The sequence below is a fragment of the Rattus norvegicus genome, chromosome 8 (assembly GCF_036323735.1).
Source record: "Rattus norvegicus strain BN/NHsdMcwi chromosome 8, GRCr8, whole genome shotgun sequence".
NCBI classification, from domain to species: Eukaryota; Metazoa; Chordata; class Mammalia; order Rodentia; family Muridae; genus Rattus; species Rattus norvegicus.
Genome location: NC_086026.1, coordinates 104,742,338 through 104,758,066, shown reverse-complemented (window position 1 = coordinate 104,758,066; position 15,729 = coordinate 104,742,338). Strand labels below are relative to the sequence as shown.

The following is a 15,729-nucleotide window of genomic DNA, read 5'->3' as shown; positions in this document are numbered from 1 at the left end:
GTAGGAGGCTTCCTGGACACACTGCTTGTCAGCTACGAGCTTTCACTCTGACCTTTGCCCTCTCAGTGGCGAGATGCTATGTACTGTGTTGTCATTTTGTTTCTGTGCTGCAGCTGTGTGTAATCTGCATGTTACTTGTATGTAAGCTCTCGTTATGTGTGTTATGTGTCTCTGCGTCCTAAGGGGAGGAGGAAACCTAAGACCTTGCCACTGTTGAAGTCATAGAACGCTATGAACCTGATGGTAAGATGTGAGCATGCATATGGGTAGGAACGCATGGGTGTATGGATAGATAAACAATTTTAAGAAAATATATACAGAACACCTTAGAATTTACAAATAATCAGGTGTTTTACTAGTCATCAACACAATTTTTCTTTTATAATATATTTGGGATACTAACTGGTATCTGGTATAAAGTAATTTCCTGAGAGAAAAGTTAAAGACATAAAGTATATTTCTGATAAAGAAGGCTAAAGAAAGGAAAATGTTTTGGGGTGAAAAAAGACTTTGTATGAAAATGTAAGAGGGATGGCTAGATACATTGTATACCACACATGTCATAGATCATATACAACATATAGTAATTCCTGTGGCTCAAATTCCATTGCATGGGGATGAAATTGATGTCAATTCTGTTTGCAAAAATGTGATTTTCTTAAGTATTGATTTAATCAGAGAAATGTTCACAAAAACTAGCTTTGGAAACTAAGGCTTCTGCTATAGCCTTTTACTGATGTAATGAAAACTTGTGTTTATTTCTCAAAATCCTGAACGTGTTTCCCTATTGGGTAAAGCTTTTACTTACTACATAAACACTGTCTTCACAACACACACACACACACACACACACACACACACACACACACACACACCTCACAAAGAATTATTAATTCTCTTTTTTAGGATAGTTTTTTTTTTAATATACAGCCACCCAATTAGACAAGATGGATGAAGCAAAGAAGTGCAGGCTGACAGGAACCGGATGTAGATCTCTCCTGAGAGACACAGCCAGAATACAGCAAACACAGAGGTGAATGCTAGCAGCAAACCACTGAACTGAGAACGGGACCCCCGTTGAAGGAATCAGAGAAAGGACTGAAAGAGCTTGAAGGGGCTCAAGACCCCATATGAACAACAATGCCAACCAACCAGAGCTTTCAGGGACTAAGCCACTACCCAAAGACTATACATGGACTGACCCTGGGCTCTAACCTCATAGATAGCAATGAATAGACTAGTAAGAGCACCAGTGGAAGGGGAAGCCCTTGGTCCTGCCAAGACTGATCCCCCAGTGAACGTGATTGTTGGGGGGAGGGTGGTAATGGGGGGAGGATGGGGAGGGGAACACCCATAAAGAAGGGGAGGGGGGAGGGGTTAGGGGGATGTTGGCCCAGAAACCGGGAAAGGGAATAACAATAGAAATGTAAATAAGAAATACTCAAGTTAATAAAGAAAAAAAAGAATTATTAATTATCAATTCTGTTAAAATGCCATAATGATCACAAACTTACTTTACTGGACAAAAACCATAAAGGTCTATAAATATCGCCTATTATGCAAAATTTCATCATGTCTATAATCTTTGTCCAACTCCATTGATAATTAAATGTACAATTCCATTAATGAAGTGGAAATTTATCACTACAAGTGTCTGGAAAGTAAGGGCATCCAAATTGTTTCACTCACTGGAAAAAGGCCCTTTCTGGCCTGAAGGGAAATGGTTGTGTTCTTGAACTTTCTAAATCTTGTTATATTTTTAAAAAATATTCACAACTTTTCTGCATTATTCCTCAATGGTAAAAATGATGCTCATCTTGATTCTGATGTGAGTGCAGGTGACAAGGACACTCACTGGGACCTTTTGGTGTAACTGTTTGTTACTCAATCCCCCTCTCACCTTACTTAAAAATGGTTACTTAACATGATTCAAGTGTTTGCACTATCATTGTAAAAAGATTTCCTTATTCAGTAGAGTTTGAATTTTTAAAAATCTAATTTGAAATGGATAAAAATCTTAATTTAAATCTTCCTGAAGAAACTCCATGGTGGGGAGATACCTAAACTTTCAATCCAAACTTTTAGAGCCCCAAACAACCTTTTTCTCTATAAAGAAAAAAGGAAAAAATATGAAGTGGCTCCAATCAATTAGATTACTGTTCTTCTAATTTCAACCCAATCTGCTATAGGCAGGGATGTGTGAAGATTTGCATGAACTCTTCTCATCTGAACTAAAGCCCTGTGTCCTCATCCACTGGCTTTCCTTCTCTGAGACACACTGTGGATTTGATTATTTTAGTATTAGATATAATACAAGTTACATCAATGTTAGATCAGATTCAGAAACAGAACCAAAATCATTCCAGATCACAATAGCTTATAGGTTAATATGATCTAGATGCTTCTTCCTTAATGACTTTAGCAACCATTTCTCTCTCCTGAAGCTCCTATCCACTCAGCCTCATGTTTCTCAGATCCTAGGAGAGATCATCTTAGCAATGTGACACATGGACCCGTATCTGTCACACTTGGCCAATGGGAAACTAAAGTTCCTGGGAAAAGCTAAGTCTGTGTCTTTACAACTTCAACGAACTACGTCTGTGTCATCAGAACTTCAACACTGAGCATGGAGAGTCAGAGTGTTATGGGTCCAAAGCCAAAAATTAGAGTCTAGGATGCTTAGCCTTCCCTCCCTCCCTCCCTCCCTCCCTTCTTCCTTCCATTCTTTCATCATTTCCTTCTTCCTTCCTTCCCTCCCTCCTTCCCTCCTTCCTTTCTTCCCTTCCTTCCTTCCTTCCTTCCTTCCTTTCTTCCAACAGCCAATCAGTTACCTCCCTCTGTATGTGACTTAACATTCATGTGGCCCAAACTCAAATATACTTAATGATTAACTTTGTGGGGCTCTCTCTACCCCATTGAGACCTATATTTTACTCTCTTGATGCCTTCTGCCCCAACCTCCTCTAGAATAAAGATCTTGGATCTTATGGCTACCCCTCCTCAGATGGTGCCTGTTGTATTAGCAATGCTTCTATTTTCCCTCTACTTCTTCTCAATGACTGCAACTCAAATTGTTTTTGAAGCTCTTCATGGTCTTCCTTACGTACCAGATTATTTCTTTGGTAACTATTTTTAGTGGTTATATTCATAGGCCCCTCTCTGGTCAATCTCCTAATTCAAATCACCCTGACCACTGCATGACACGCGTACTCATGTAGACTGTGCCCTTCTGATGCTTGAGTCTCTGACCCAGACAGGGATGGGAGACTTCTAAGTCTATGGTTCTCAAACAGTCAGTAGGAAGCTGACTATGGTGTCTAGAACCCCGAAAGGCACATCTTTCCCCTTAACTCTTATCCCAGAACCCTCCCCCATTTTATACAACAACAACAAAGTTGGAACTGCTATATCCCAGAAGCTGCTCAGGTCATGTCCATCTGTAGCTATGACAGTTGATTTTGCAATAAGCCCCAGGCTAACAGACTCTAAGCTATCCAGGACTTTGGGTAACACATCCCACAAAAACGAACACACACTTGAACTAAATGCCTTTCCCCTTAACCAAAATAAGATTTTCCTTCCTCAAAACACACAACCGCCAGCATCTTCCCTTCATCTCTGGGGAATCAGAAACTGCTTGTTGACAAGCACAGACTACACAGCCCCCTCAACCACGAGACATGGGACACCTCCCCTCAATCTTCTGATACCTGTAGGAAGGCACTTCTATTGTGCCACATGAGCCTGAATGCTCCTCAGGGCTCACGACACACAGTCCATTTGTCTGTCTGCGTCGTTCATAACTTCTAATCAATCTCTTATCTCTCTGAATGCTCCCCTTGAACCCTGATACCTGGGACCTTTTACCTCCCAACCAGTGCATCTTTTCACTAGCTGACGGACTGATTGTTCTATAAATGATTGCATTCCTGGGTCAAAACATCTTGAAGAAATGGGTACAAGCACACAGCAATCTGTTTTGATCTAAGCAGTTCTGAAGCAGGAAGTCTGGATCTCGCCTCAGTTCTTTAATAGCTGGCAATGAGCACCTCTGGGCCTCAGCGAATTGAGGAAGGCAGGCTAGGTTTGCTTAGACTTCTCTGGGTGGTAATACTTTCAAGTCTGTTACTTATGGCATAAAATATGTGTAACAAGAGGTCTCAGAAAGCAGTGGCATTGCCACAGCCCACAGCGCCATGGTCACAGGCACTCCTGGAGCCCTGGCCATGGCCACACACTGATCGTAGCTGACATTCACAGGGAAACAGCAGAACCAAGTACGCTTTGGAGTCTGTTCAATTTCATCTATTTTGCAGCTTTCAACTCTGTGATAAAAACAAATGGAAGACCACCCGACACTAACATTGTTTCAGTTCCAAAGCAGGGTGAGAGGGGACTTTTGAGGGGAGGGGACCTCTGATGAAGGATGGCAGGGGGGGGGGTTGGGTCTTGTTACCATTTTGCAAAGCTCCAGGGAATCTGAACAAAAGAAACAAGGGCTTTGAAGGTCCCTGCCAGGCTCTTCTTAAGAACCATGGGATTAGGAGGAAAAGGAAGCTCTTGAGAGCATAACCAAGTATTCACTGTGCCCGGCAGCCTACCCAGCAAAAACTCTGTCACCTTCATCTCGAGGCTTGAAAAGAAAACTGGGAGGGCAGTGGCTTTATTTGATCTCTTTGATTGGATTGTTAGCTTAGACCCTAAGTAGCCCAAGCTACTAAGTGGCCAAGCAAAGAAACTCAGGGCAGAACACATGTCTGCCCATGACTTCATTTTCAGAATAGGACTTAATTTCTGTATTATAAACACTGTAGTCTGCACAATGTTTCTCGTTGAAACCATTCAGCTTAACAATGGAAGTTGATCTCACTGTGGTGGTATCCATCAATAGCTCTCATTTGGATGACTATGAAAGCCTTTTCCATCACTACCTCACACACACACTTGCACAGACACACAGACACACACACACACACACACACACACACACACACACACAATTAACCGATGCCTTAGCAAGTACTGAAAGAAAAGTTTAATGTATTGGTTAAAAAAAAAACACCGCACACACCAAAGGAATGGATTATGGACATAAGCCATAGAAATGTTTTCAATTTCTTTTGCTGTTAAGATACATCGTAAGAAACTAGTCCATTTTTGGAGAGTCACTCGAGGAGATTTGCATATAGAATGTTTATTGCAGGATAGCAGATGTGACTTGGATAGAGTGCGTGGGCTGGCTCTTGTGGATTTTTCTGCCCTTCTCTGTGTAGGCTAACAGAGTCAGAGGATGCCGCTGAGCCGCATCCCAGAAAGCAGTTCAGGATGGAGAGTTACTAGGACGCCTTTCCCACAGAGCTGGTTAATTCCAGCTCACTTTACCACTAATTGATGTGATACGGCTCGAGTTTGTCTTGCGAGATATGAGACCTCTTTTCAACAGCAAGAGAAATATTTGGTTTACTCCCAGCCCCGGAAAGCCTTTAATTTTGTAAAGAAAAGCTGGAATAACATAACTTTGCCCTATGCACACAGGGACACCCTTTCCTACTTGGCTTACTGCAAAGCCGTATTGGCTGCAGGGTTCTCTGAGACGTTGAATGATAGATATATGGAGGCACAAAGCAGGTCGTGAGGGAGAGGGGATGAACATCGAGGTTGGAAGGAGGACAATGTGCCCAACAAGAAAGGAAGTCAACCAGCGAAATTTTCTTTGACTTCATTCCAGATAGAAGAGATCTTCAGCTATAATAGTCTTGCAAACAGAGTGGCAGTCCTCTTGAGGGACCCTGGGAAGAAGTGGACGGCTTAGATTCCAACTGGTTGCACAGGCTCAGTTTCTCCTTCCCAAGGCAGTGGCAGCCGCAAGGGAGAGCCATTTTCTCTCCTTTCAACTTTAGGATGAGGCTCTCCTGCTGAGCAAACACAATGAATGCCTCTGCTGAGGGGGCCTTTTGGCTAGCCGCTATCCGCAGGCTCCAGGTGTCTCTGTACAGCAATGTCACCTCCTCAGGGTGGTCTTCTGTGACCTGCCTGTCTCAATTACATGTCCTTACGCACACAGTGGCCTGGGTTTCTTTTGCAGCTCCCACAGTGGTCTTATTCATCTTTTTTGGGGGGAGGCACACCCTTGGTTTCTCGGGCAGATCCATGTTATGCATCCCCAAGTTCCCTGCTGCTTCCAGATGCCAAGACAGACCTGGCACAGGGAAGATTCTCAGTAAGTCCTTGGTGACAAGTGAGTGGACTAGGTGACTTTTGAAGGAACACTGGTCTCCATTCCTCTGCCTCATACAGGGAGGACTCTCTGGCTGCTTCCTGTTCACCTGTCCTCTTCCGGCTTTGCCTCTCCCTTTCCCTGTCCTTCCCCCTTCCCCCTTCCTTTGTAACAGCCCTGTTGGTTTCCTTGTTACTTCTCGCATGCTGCTGTAGAAGGAAACAGATGGGTAGAGCATTTCTGTTGAATACTGAATATCACTCCCCATTGATGAGATCATTTTGGAATTTGCTAAAATTATTCTTCACACTTACATGGCCAGGGAGAAAAATACCCCTTGGTTTTATGAGAGCTGGGATAACAGTGCCTACCTTAAATCATTGTTAAAGAGACAAAAGCTTACCAGGATGATGTTGTTGACAGTTTTCCTTGCCAGGAGACTATGTTCAGTAAACTGTCCTCACTGGAATCAAGGCAGGACTAGAGCGCTGTCTGTCTCTGTGTCTCTGTCTCTGTCTCTGTCTCTGTCTCTGTTTCTGTCTCTGTCTCTCTCTCTCTCTCTCTCTCTCTGTGTGTGTGTGTGTGTGTGTGTGTGTGTGTGTGTGTGTGTGATCACTTGTCACTGTATCTGGGATGCTTACTATCTTTTAGACTGTGGCAGTGGCATCTATGGTACGAATGCCAACAGGAAATGATGTGTCCCTGGAAGAAATAGTTTTCATGGTACAATCTTAGCACTGTGAGATTTCTCCCCAATCTCTTAGAAATGTGGCAAACACGTAGGAAAGCTGCCTTGGCATGCCTTGAACACACAAGAGGCATTCCAGGTGCTCCCGCCTGCTTGCCATGTTTGAGCACATCCTTCCTCACCATGTGGACAATGGAGTGCTTGTAGGTTTAGCGTCTTCAGTGACGCATCTAAACTTTCTCAGGGTTAAGTCATCCGGTTGGATGATAGATGTACCAAGTAGTACTGACGGATGGTGCTGAGTTGAAGAGCAAGCAAACATAGCCATGGTACCCGGAGCTAAATAACCCCTCCTCTGGTAATGGCCACAGCAATTTGACTCTAGGCCAACTCGCTCCCTCACCTTCACCTCAGCTCAGGAAAGGCTGCCCTGGTGTGAAGCTGCAGCAAGTCTCAACATCTCAGAGCAGTCAGGGAGGTCTGCCAGTAACCTAGCAACGGGGTAACAGAAGCATCCTCCCGATGTTTTCCAATAATGAAATGATAGTCATAACATTTAAACAGCACAGTCTTGGAGGCTTGTAAAGTCTGTTGTGAATACAGGAAGGGAATCTTAAGAATCTTCTCCTCCAGGGCTGGTTATGTCCATTTTACAGAGAGGTAAACTGGAGCAAACAGGTTACAAGGGTCCCTCCCATTTTAAGAGGCAGAGCTAGAGAGAGAACAGCAGGTAGAACTTCTAACCAATAGGAAAGGAGCACGGGGCAGCTTGGTTTGTTTCTCATTAAACTTTACAGCTCCGAGAGAGCAGAGACTTCTCTTCGCATATTTGAAAAGCGCTAACCTTCCTGATTGCTAAATTATAGATGAGATCGATGGGTAGGTGGTCCAGGTTACAGCCTCGATGCTGAACAGGGATTTGGCTATTGGAAAAGTTTGCAAGACATTTTCTAGAAGTATGATTATTCTGTGATTGTTTTCTGAAACTGTAGCTTATTTCTGATCCCAAGGCACACACACGCTGTTTGCCTGATTCCGCTTCCCTGCTAACAGCAGAAAAGTGGTTTTAAGAGATGATTGCAGATTTTTTTTTTTTTTTTTACTTTTTTTTTCTATTGGGAAGTAGTCGCTGTGTTTTCCCTTTGAATCTTGGGAATCTAAGCATGGATTCAAGGAAGAGAGAATGGAGGGAAGTTATGCTAAGTGACCTTCTAGGCTGAGTCTCCAAATCACTCCAACTGCCTCATTGTTCACATCTGAAGCCAGGTGAGGAATCTGATTTCTTCTTGTAGCTCAGTGCTGGGTGTTGGAAGCCCAAGCTCCATGGGGAGACCACGCAGAGGCATTGATCACCTATCAAACTCAGCTCTCGAGTGTTCTCTGCCCAAGCACCAGAAGTGTGCCAAGAGGTCTTCAGATAACTAATTTGGTTTCCCAACAATTTTCAACTTTCCATCTAAAGCTTTAGATGTCATAGAAACTGTGACCATTGTCAAATCATTGTTGTTTTACGCTAGCGAGTTCAAGAACAAGTTCTAAGCACTACAAATAGAAACAGTGAGACAACCCCAACTCTTTGTGATCTGAGTTTTTATGCCTTGGGGAATAGGCTCGTTCTTAACTCCCTAGGGTGAATGTTTCGTCTAAGGCACGCTAGTCACCCAATTCACTTCGTCTAGGTTTTGATTTTATACGCAGGGCAGGATGCATGGGGGAAGTTTGCTGGGACCGATTTGGAGGACATTTATTGTCAATGAGTGGAACTCAGATCGACTTCGGGATATTATTCTTTGCACATGATGCTTATGCCCGAGAGCCCACTCCAGACCCCTCAGAGAAGCCACAGCACGTGATACACCGCACGCTAAGGCAAAGCTGGAGAAGCTATCTCCTTGATGATACTGAGCACAGATGATATCTAATTCCTGCTCTCCTGCTACTGCCAAGGCTTCCTAACTGTTTACCGATGTCCCAGGGCCTAGAGACAAAGGTCGTAAGAATTTTGGTTACTTCCTCCATTAGAACCATCATCAAATGTCAGCTCTGGCTACGGGGCTTGCTCACCTCTTATGACTAAGCAGGCTTTCTTTATCAGGACACAAGGAGACTTGTGTGTCTCTCAGCACTTGGAACGGGCAACTCTATTCCAAGTGCAAAACATCGCCTTGAATAGAAGGGATCTCACTCACAGACAAGAGCTATGGACGCAGCTTTGGAGGTAAGTCACACGGGGGTTTGGGTGGTCATGGCCTGTCACTCATGATGCAACTGCTATACCTTTGCAGTTCCCAAACTCTTAGAAGAGAGGCCTGGGGAGTTATAACGCATTTGCTTGACAACAATTGCATGAAGATCTCAGCCAGGTCTAAAGCTGCCCATCGAGCCAGTCAGGTAGAATTCCAGCCCAGGAAAAGAGCTGACAAAGAAGAGGTAGCTATTACTTAGCATGATCAATGCAAGTTAGCACACAGCGCAAGCTGTGTTTCTAAACACACAGACCAAGAAACCCCTCACCGGAATGGCTCAGCTGGCAGCACAGGAGGCATTAGGCTTGCCCTGAAACAGTAGTTATTGGTAAGCTGTGTCATGGAAGAAATGAAGTAGGGAAGAGTAGCCAGATCCTTCAGTAAGAGAAAAGGGTGCCAGATGATGCCGAAGCTGCCGAAGCTGCCGGCATTGGTGTTAGATGCTCCTGGCAGGAGAACTTCCTTGGCCACGTGGAGCTGAGTCAGGATATTTCAGACATTGACTTCCCCGAGTGTTTAAAGATGCTTCACAGTCCTGCTCGTGCTTGCCTACAAATTTCACACAGTTATTTTTGTCATCACTCCCCACCTTCTAGGTATCTGGAACGTCTAGAACTACAACGGCCACTGTAAAGGCTCCACTGGTCCCATAGCAAGCTCTGCTTGGCATGGTGGTGACCTGCTCCCTCCTCGCCTCTGCCCACCCCGTGACAGTCACCAGCCATTCATCATCTTGTTCAGTGTGTGTACTGTTTCAGTGTTCTTTGCACCGCTGAGCCTCGACCCCTTCCTTCTAAAGATGGGAGAGCAGGGGTAGGTACCCTGTCCTTTTTTACAGCCTAGAGACTCCAATGTGACCTCACCAGAATCTTTTTGGTTACTTGCCTTCCCAATGGTGATTTGATACTTTTAACTTTAATTAAAAAAAATAACAGATATCACTTTATCTTAATCCCAGCCCTGGATATCTAGGGTCATAGGGCTCCCTCCTCATGACAAAGCCAGCATCTGATGGACCTAGAGGGTGGGCATGGAGCCCAGCAGGATGATGGAGCTCCAGGGTCTACTGCTGTTACCTATGCTAGCTTTTGGACTTATATGGGGATGATACCCTTTTCTCTGTTTACTTCCCCTTTTGGAATGAAAATGTCGAAACTATGCTTATCCCGATATTGAGTTCAGGAAGTATATTACAGGCTCACAGCTGGAGAGAGTTTTGCTTTTGCATGAATCACACCTTAGGTCTCATCCACATCTAATTTAGATGCCATTTAGATGAGGCTTTGGCCTTTAGAGTTTAGCGTTGATGCTGGAATAAATTAAGGCTCTTGGAACTTTACAGTGAAGAAAGACTTGGGGGTCAGGAGCAGAATTTCGTTTGAATGTTGGAGTTCACCAATTTCATATGTTGAAATACTAACCTCGTGTGATGCAGTAGGAAATGGAGATTTGGGGAGCCGATCAGGCTACCAGGGTGGAGCCTTTGTGAGCAGAAATAGCGTCCTTATAAAAAGAGTTCCCAGAGTCCTCTTTGGAGAGGGGACAGCACAGAGATGGTCACCTGAGAACCAGCAAATGGACCCTCACAAGAAATAAAACCTGCCAGTGCTTTGACTCCCACTCTCCAAGGAGAATTGAGAAATGGATATTGGTTGAGCCTTCCGGCCAATGACATTTGTTAGTAAAGCCCATGATATGTCACACTGTGACCCCTCTTTGTGCTAAGCCTAAGGCTGAGTTGTTTACATGCCATGTCTCCTTTAATTATTGTTGTTGCCTCTTGGTTTTTGATACAGGATGTCACTATATAGCCCTTGAGGGCCTCAAACTCATAGAAATCCCCCTGTCTCTGCCTCCTGAGTGCTGGGATTAAAAGTGTGCTCTAGCACACCAGGTCTCCACTAGTTTTTGACACTGAACAAAATCCCTGGGGGTGGCCTTGCTAGTTTACTTGTTTATTGCCAGTATTCCTGAGAGCTGGAAGTCATCTAACTTAGAGCTATCCCCCAGTGTTAGAAATGGAGACCAGCAGAATGTGTGGGAGCAGTAGGTATTTTTTTAAAGTGAATAATCTTGTCCATTCATGATGAAAACATTCTCATTCTTATTTTACATGTGAACAAATATGTCAGAGCAACTCAGAATTCTCCAATCTGCAGAACTAAGATTGGAAGTTGGATCTTTGGGTTTACAAAGATGAGGACTAGGAGGACTAGGTAGGCAGTTCCCTTCTGGGATGTTATCTGTAACCCAGTTGTTTATCTCCTTCTTTTAAGTATCAAAGCCAGGGCTCAGAATCAGGCAGACTTGGGCTTAAAATGTTGATTTTGCCATTTATATACTGTTTGACCCAGAGCAGTTTGCTTACCCTCTCTGAGTCTCCTTTGTTGTTGTCTGTCTGTGGCAATAAAATGATGACTCATCAGAGGGCTGTTGAGGGTTAGGAGAATACAGCGATCAGTAAATGCCTCATTTTAGGTGTTCTAGGATTCATGTGATACAGAGAGTGCTATCAACACACACTTCCTGTCTAGACTTCTTACTGCTGCTATAATCAAATGCCACACACCCTGTGGATAATAACTACAGAAATTTATTCTGGAGGCAGGATGTGTGACATCAGGGTACTGGTGTAGGTGGGTTCTGCTCGGGGCCTCTTCCCAGATGCTGTCTGCTGATTTCTTGCCTTGTCTTTATGTGGTAGAAGCAAGAGCTCCTTGGTGCTTTTTTGGAGGGGCAATGATTTCATTCCAAGCTCTGCTGTTCTTGGCCTCCTTGTCTCTTGAAGGACCCATCATAATGCTACCACCCCGGGACTCTTATTTCAGCCTATAAATGGGGAGGGGCATACAGTCAGGCCATATACTGTTCCATCACCTAGAGGTAATTAAATGAAGGGATGTCTGAGCTTAAGTGGGGGGTGGGGTGGGAGTGGGGGTGGAGGGTGGGGGGGGGCAGGAGACGAGGAAAAGAGTGGATGCTAACACCAAAGACATTGATTTTTAGTCTTATAGTTTTCTTGGGGACCCAGCTTTTCAGGGGAAACTACTAAGTATATATTCAAGAGTTCCAAGGTCCATAGCGCTCACACCAGGCCTGGAAGCTGGAATCTATGGCATTGCTGCTTACTTTTAGATTCTCATCTCCCTCCCTGCCCACTCTGTGTAACAGCCCTGGCTGTCCTGGAACTCACTTTATAGATCAGGCTGGCCTCCAACTCACAGAGATCTGCCTACCTCTGCCTTGTGGATGCTAGGATTAATGGCATTTGCCTCTATGCTTGGCTACCTTTTAAATTCTTACTAAGAATTCAGCTAGTAGTGGATGTCGTCTCTATTTTTAACTATCATAAAACGCTCATAAACAACACTGGTTTTAGAACGTGATGTTTTTCTTGGGAGTTTCTGGTGCAAACCTTGTCTGGTAGAGCATGACTGGCACATGTGTGTTTTGAAGACTTTGAAGTGGTTAGTTCGGGCTGTGACGGGCTTTATTGCAAATGCTCACCGAGTTCTGTATATTTGTGCTTTCTAAAAGGTGATTGAGTGTAGAAATGAGAACTTCTTGAACATATTGGACTAAACAAACCAGAATTATTAGAATTCATCTTCTATTGCCTTTTAAACTTTCTTTTGTCATTTTGTAAGACAGGATCTCACTTTATTAAACTTGAACTTGTGGTTTAGACCAGGCTGGACTCAAACTCATAGAGATTCTCCTGCCTCTGCCTCCTGGGTGGGGGGGGATTAAAGGTGTGCACTTTCATGCCTGGCTGTTTTTGACTTTCAAACTATGGCCTCTAGAAAATGCGGGTTTCTGTCATATTACTTAAACTCCACTCCTATGTAGCACAGCCCTGGGACACAGATACCTGAGACTATCCACTGTGATTGGACAGCCCATTGCCTCAAAACTGGTTCAGAATTTCAGAATTTGAGGTGGATTATCACACACACACACACACACACACACACACACACACACACACACACACACACACACAGAGTTTTGTTCAGGAGACTTTTTGAAGAAAACATAGTAGATCCAAGGAGGTAAAAAACGACTTAAGGGTGTGAGCAGGAAGCTAGAGATGTTTGGTGGATATGGTATGACATTTGTGAAGGTTTTGGCACACTAGGGGGTTTGTGGGACTTGAAACACCACAGGGGTGTGAGAACCAGGGCCTTTTTACTGATTTTCTCAGATGTGGGCAGAGGGGAAGAGGCAGGAGTGAGGCTTCAAGGTCTCAGTTCCAAGTGCTGATAACAATTGAGTCAGATGTATTACATCATTTAATCTTGTGTCTTCATTTGACCCAGGAGGGAAGGGCTCAGAAACAGAGAGGGGGAGGGGCTTAAGCAAGAACACAGAGTTAGTTAGGGGCGATGGCAGCATTGGCATCAGAATCCCGGTCTTCAAGGCCAGACACTTCCTTCTCTCTCTTCCACTGGCCTCACAAAACGTCACTTACACGGCCTGAAGATTCTTTGTCTGACGGATGAGTCTGTTTTGTGGATCTGCCAGACAGGAAGTGCTAACGAGTGCCAGACACACAGAGTCACATCTCTTCACTGCTCCAAATCGGCTCTGGTGAGGTTTGGTGACAAGATAGCTCAGGACTCTGACTTTAAAAAAAAAAGCCTCAACACAAAATGAAAGAAAGCCAGTAGTCTGAAAAAAGTAGAATGAAACAAACAGACAAACAAAATAACCTTTGAGAACAGAGTAGGCCTCACTGCCTTCTCCTTTGTGGACTTGAAAGTGGAACAGGAAGCTGAGATCCAGGATTCCACTGGTGAGTAAACACTGCTGTGAGAGGCTGCAGCCCAGGGAGGTCATCTCTTTCTAGGAGCAGGGGCATAAGTGCTTTAAAAAGAAAGGGGAGGACACTCACTGAAGAAGTTTGTTTGAATACTGGGGGAGAGGCTTTTGCATTTCAGAAGCCCTGGATTCTGAAAACACATTTTGGAAGAAGTTGGTTCTAATCCCAGGATCTTTGCCTGACTCCTCTTCGCTTTTTGGCAGCATAAGTAAGGGGAGTATTTTCTATTCACTGTACTAAACAAACCAAACATTTAAATTTGTTTTGGTTCTTCTGTCTTTCTCTTCTTCCTCTAACCCCTCCTCCCTCCTCTTTCAATCCTGGAAGTAGAGCTGATTTCTCAGTGGAAATGACCTTGGGGTTAAGTCTCAAATAATTCTTAGTTTCGAGTTCCAGCTGGCAGCCGTTGGGATCCTGGAAGGCATTCTATCTGCTGCCTTCCAGGAAGAGAGGAAGATGGGAGAATTGGTCAAGAAGCAGATTTGGGGCTGTAGACATGATTGGGTGGTTAAGAAAAGTGCTTGCTGCTCTTCCAGAGGATTCCAGAGGACGTTCATTCCCAACGGCCACACGGGGCAGTTCAGGGCTGCCTGTAACTCCAGCTCCAAGGGATCTGATGTCCTCTTCTGGTCTCTGAGGACACCTGTACACACCTGGTATGAATCCATCCTTCCTCACCCACCCAAGAAGATGGGGCTCTCCTACACCCCAGCAACAAGAGAATTTCAGGTGTCTGCTGCAGAGCTGGTCCACAGTTATTTGGTGAATGCCACATAGTAGGCATGGGAAAGTACAAAGTAGAGAAACCTGACTAGGTGTGGAGCATCACCTTCTCCGAGTTTTCAAAAATAAGGTTTAGTCACGCCTCCCATCCTCACCCCACCCAGGCCCTAAGTCCTGAATGAATATTCTCGTATCAGTTAATTCTCTTTTATTCTAAATCCCTTTCCTCTGCCTCAATGGACCGAGTATTCCATTCATACACTTTCAGCTGTGGCAGCCACATGTTGACAAGAAGATAGAATGACTTGGTCTGGTGTCATGAATCACATCAAGGCTAGGACAAAAATTAAGTCGCCATGGTGATTGAGGTAGAGGCTACTCATGGAGCCGTTTACTGTGACTGGTGTAGTTGCTGCCAACACCAAGTGGTCAACTTGTCAGCAATAGAGACCGACAATAAATTTAAATGTAGGTTTTACTCCTCAGTGGCAAGGCCAATCACACTGGGCCACTTCCCTCCTGGGGTCTGTGGAAGCAATCGATTTTGTGTAGAATCAACATATTTCACAGGCTCACCTTTCCTGTGGGCTCTATCAGTCCCATCTTTCAAGAACTTGTTGAGTTTTTTTTAAACTTATTTATTTTTATGTTTGTGTGTGTTTTGCCTGCATGTATGTCTGTGCAGCACATAAATGCCTGGTGTGTGTGGGACACCAGAATTGGTTATCAGATCCCCTTGGGATTAGAGTTAGAGATAGTTGTGAGCTGCCATGCAGATACTTGGAATCATTTTCTCTGGAAGATTAGCCAGTGCTGTTAACCACTGAGCTATCTTTCCAGCCTCCACTTACTGAGTGCTTTGTCCCCTGACATGGGACTTGATAGAACATTTCACTGGAGTGAACATTCCATTTGTGTGGGAGTGTGACAGAGCTCACATAACTATGGGACCTACTAGTTCTACAGAAACTTCTGATCTGATAGAGAAAGAAAAGAGACTCTTGAAAGCATAACTGAGGTGCCCTATTAGAGCT

General features: G+C 44.3%; 1 long non-coding RNA gene across 8 annotated transcripts in view; it reads left to right on the top strand.

Annotated features, from left to right (window-relative positions):
* Window positions 1–13,396: 13,396 nt before the first annotated feature.
* LOC102553663 (uncharacterized) overlaps window positions 13,397–15,729 on the top strand; it is a 55,109-nt gene continuing 52,776 nt past the window's right edge. For 3 of the 8 annotated variants that reach the window (XR_005488384.2, XR_005488381.2, XR_010054454.1), the window contains exon 1: window positions 13,477–13,945. This is a non-coding gene — a long non-coding RNA (uncharacterized LOC102553663). Of the gene's footprint in view, window positions 13,946–14,508; window positions 14,629–15,729 lie in introns of all 8 variants that reach the window. The other 5 variants (XR_010054452.1, XR_010054453.1, XR_001839504.3 and 2 more) reach the window with 5 other exon arrangements.